General features: G+C 42.9%; 1 long non-coding RNA gene across 1 annotated transcript; it reads right to left on the bottom strand.

The window, feature by feature from the left end:
• Nucleotides 1-509: 509 nt before the first annotated feature.
• Nucleotides 510-2,724, bottom strand: LOC124398277. Its single transcript, XR_006928038.1, has 3 exons — nt 2,624-2,724; nt 2,283-2,452; nt 510-1,449 (listed from the first exon to the last, which is right to left on the bottom strand). It is a non-coding gene; the product is annotated as an uncharacterized LOC124398277 (long non-coding RNA).
• Between the last annotated feature and the right edge of the window lie 1,597 nt (nt 2,725-4,321).

Here is a 4,321-nt window from a genome sequence, read left to right as displayed (position 1 = left end):
CTTTAATCAAAATTAAAAAAAGATTTATAAATATTTACATTTTTATGGTGTAAACGAATCATCACATAAATCCCTTTAGAAATCCTTCACTGGTTTGAGTGTAAATGATATTTCTGGACAGAATTCAGTGTTGCACGGACGCTTCAGGCGTTAAAAACAAACCCGTCTCCTTCACCACGTGTCCTGCGCTAATAATTAACACCGCTCTCGTCTTCTGCTTCGGCCTCTCCGGCTGACGGCAGACTTTCAGGGACTTTGATGCACTTTTACTGACTTCATCCTCCTTTTTTCACTGCAGCCCCGTGTTCGTTTTATTGCAAATCTTACAACCTCATTTGCATAATTGGTATCTCGTCTCGGCGTGTTTGTGTTGCGGACAACCTTAAGACGCCAGATGTGCAGACGCTACTCGTCATTAGTGAGGCTGCTCAAAAAGTTACTGCAAGTGTGTGTGTGTGTGTGTGTGTGTGTGTGTGTGTGTGTATGTGTGTGTGTGTAAGTGGGGGATAAAGTCATATCAGCAAAATCTCCTTCGGTAACCATGGTTACTGCGTTGTGCGGAGGAGGGAGAAGTAAAAATATCATCTTTAAATTCATTTCTGGGCTGAAACATGTGCCGTGGGAGAGGAAACCGAATTACACTCTAATCACATTTAAAGGCCAAGAACTTCGAAACGAGCGCCGCCGATCTCCTGCTTTCATCAGGAACAACCAGAAACACACAAATAGACTCTTATTTTATTATCATTCTCACACACATCTGGACTGTGATTGGGCAGGTGTTGATTAGTCGTCTGGAACTGCAGCACTGACAGCGGTGCACGTTTGTGTTTTAATGCACATGATCTGATATGTTACCGTTTCCATAGCAACAGATTGATCACAGTGTAGATGTGTTGAAGTTTGCTGATGTTTTATGAAAGGAGTCTCCAGTGCCAGTGCCTGGTAACATTCAGAGAGATAACTTCATAACTTCATGTAAGAGGTGTTTTTAGATTCTTTTGTCGTTTCTCTAAAACGTGACACAAGCTGAGTTTCTGAACAGAAATATCATAAAACAGTTAAAAAATATAATTAAAAAAAATATATATATATAAATATAATAGGGGCTATAAAACACTGTAAACTTCAGAGTGGTAACACACACACACACACACACACACACACACACACACACACACACACACACACACCATGTGAATTTTCTCCACACTTTTCATGACTTTCATGGCTAAAAGTTATTAAGGTCACATGTCAGAGGTGTGAATGACAGAGTGAACGAAAACCTTCACAGAGAAGGAGGAATATTTTCCTTTTGTCTCTTTTCCTGACACTCATCCAGCTGCTGCTGTTCTATCACTCTGTCGCTCGCTCCATCGCTCTGCTGTCACTCCGAATAAACCGGCATGGAGGCTGAAGTGTCTGTGTGGCGTTTAATTACCTTCACACCTGCAGAAACAGAGGAAGAGGAGAAGGAGAGGAAGAAGGAGGAGAAGGAAGAAAGTGAAGTGAACGAAGAGAAGGATGAAAAGAAGGAGCAAGAGAAGAAAGAGGAGAAAAAGAACAAGGACAAGGAGAATGAAAATAATGAAGAGATGGAGAAAGAGGAGGAGAAGGAAGAAGAGCAGGGGAAAGGAATATGAGAAGGAGGAGAAAAAGGAGGAAGAGGAGAAAGAGGAAGGAGACACAGTGGATGAAGAGGTGAAGGATGCAGAAGAGGAGAATGAATGGGAGGAAGTAGAGAAAAAGAGGAGGAGGACAGTGAGGAGGAAGAAGGAGGAGGAGGAGAGTCTCAGAGTGTTTTCCAGAAGCAAAACTTTTCTAAAGAAGAGGAAAGAAAGAGAGAGAGAGAGAAGAGAGAGAGAGAGAGAGCGAGAGAGAGAGAGATGTGTGTCTTGCTCTAAGAGATAGAGAGAGAGAGAGAGAGAGAGAGAGAGAGAGAGAGCGAGAGAGAGAGAGAGAGAGAGAGAGAGAGAGAGAGAGAGAGAGAGAGAGAGAGAGAGAGAGAGAGAGAGAGAGAGAGAGAGAGAGAGAGAGAGAGAGAGAGAGAGAGAGAGAAAGGAGGATGGAGCTGCCATCCATCAGTAAAACGACAGGAAACTGAATTTATAAACTGAAGTTTCAGTTTTAGATTTTTTTCCTCTTAATGCAGTGTAGTAAAGTTTTATTCTCTCTATTCATCATTTCATCCACAAAACAGTGGATATCTGAAGGAGGAGCGCAGAAAAAAACCGAATCTCATGTTTAAGCTCTCAGAGGGCGTAATTATTAGCACCCCTCACCTCGTATCCTTCATCACGCATGTCCTTCCAGCTTCTCCGTCTCCTGGCGCTCGTCCTTCAGTGGAGGTGTGAAAACGTTCCCCGGCTCCGTGGGGATGAACCCCACAGCATGTTTAGACGTCTCCTTAATTGACCTCACCGTGACCCGCTTTCAAAACCACACACGTCGTCTGAGGGAAAATATCAATCATTTTTATTACACAGATGTTGGTGGAATAAAGAGGTGACATTGAAATCTGTCCCAGTTCCTGTATTTCTTATTTACATCCACACCTGTGCGCTCACACACACACACGCACGCGCACACACACACACACACACACACACACACACACACACACCTGCCAGAAGGTTGTCTCTCAATGTGTGTGTGTTACAACATACTGTCACTGCCAAGATGAAGAATCTAATCTATAGTTATAGTCTAAACCTGTGAAGTGGGCGGAGTCTGGGACATCACATGATATTTGGAGGTGGAGATTCTGTTGAAAATTTGTAATGATGCTGAAAGTTTCATCAATACACTGCAGAGTAACAGCAGCTACACAACAACTCACTGCATATGTACAATTATTGTGTAAAGTGGGCGGGGCTTAAAGCGTCAAATACATATGTGTGTGTAAAAGATGTCACTCAAACTCCTCCCCAAAACATTCCCCAGTGTATGTGACCTGACAAGAGAATGTAAACTATAAGAACAAAAGCTTTGATTTGTAAGTGGAGCTCTGCGGTTCGTTAGCAGGACATAACGTGAAAATCCTCGCTGTAACAAAACGTAACAAAACGCGATGAAGATTCGTGTCATTATATATATATATATTTTTTTTCTAAGTTTTTGATCTTAACTTCGGATAAAAATCCATCAACATGATTTCCGTTTGATAGCAAGCTGAACATTAGCGGCTAATTTATTATAAAGGTTTTTTTAAGCGTGTGGTAATTATGGGTAACGAGCATCTCTCCGTTACTGCATCACACATCAAAAATCTCTCCTGAAAATGAAAGTCATCGACGTAATTACAGTCTCATCACATTAAATAAACACAAACTCACTCAGACTAACAAACATCTGCATGTTATTGTGTCAAAAAATGATACAAAAATACAGCTGGTGTAAACTGGAGTCACTGGGATTTGAACTCATGACCTTCTGCCACTAAACAGAGGGTCATTAGTTCAAATCCCAGCATCACCAAGATGCCAGTGCTGGGCCCCTGAGCACGGCCCTGAACTCTCACCTGCTATAAGTGAGATCTCTGTGAGCTGCTCTAATGTAAATGTCCACTAAGTGTTAAAGTCAGGATTATAACGAGCGTGAGATTCTCCCGCCTGCGCTCACGTCTCACCCTGAGTTTATTAGCCCCTAGATGAAGATGGAGGTAATAAACCAGCAGGTGATTCATGAGGAACTCTTTACACAAAGTCCTCGCTCCCACTGTAAATCATCACACCTGGAGGTCTGTGTACAGCCTCAAGGATACAACACACTCCGAGAACGAGGAGAGAAACGACGTCGCTGCCATTAAACGCTCTGCATGTTTCTTCTCGACACGCATGTGATAAACGTTCGGTGGAAATAAGTGCAGTGATGTTCGTCCCCAGGCCGGTGATTATCTGTGTGTAATGTGTCTCTGGAGAGGCGGAGAAATGACTGTGGAGGACAAACGAAGAGCAGGAGCGATGGATCACGGCGAACGGAGAAGGGATGTGGCGTGAGCAATGACGAGGCGGTGGAGAGAAACGGTTTGTATGTGTGTGTACACGTGTGTGTGTGTGTGTGTGTGTGTGTGTGTGTGTGTGTGTGTGTGGTGTCTACTTCAACAATGATGCAACTGTAATGAATGGACATTCGTCTGGTTTCTTCTTCATGAAGTTTCAGGGAGTTTTTCCGTTTATACGTTTCCTTTTCTCTGGTTATAGAGTTATGAAGCACTGCTCGAGTTTTTCCTTTACACTTTTAAACCTCTTGTAATGGGAGGGGCTTATTGATGCTTTACTCTCATTGGCTAGTGAGATTTGAATTGACTTCTAGACCAGGA

The sequence above is a fragment of the Silurus meridionalis genome, chromosome 15 (genome assembly GCF_014805685.1).
Source record: "Silurus meridionalis isolate SWU-2019-XX chromosome 15, ASM1480568v1, whole genome shotgun sequence".
Taxonomy (NCBI): Eukaryota; Metazoa; Chordata; class Actinopteri; order Siluriformes; family Siluridae; genus Silurus; species Silurus meridionalis.
This window is presented reverse-complemented; position numbering and strand designations above follow the sequence as displayed.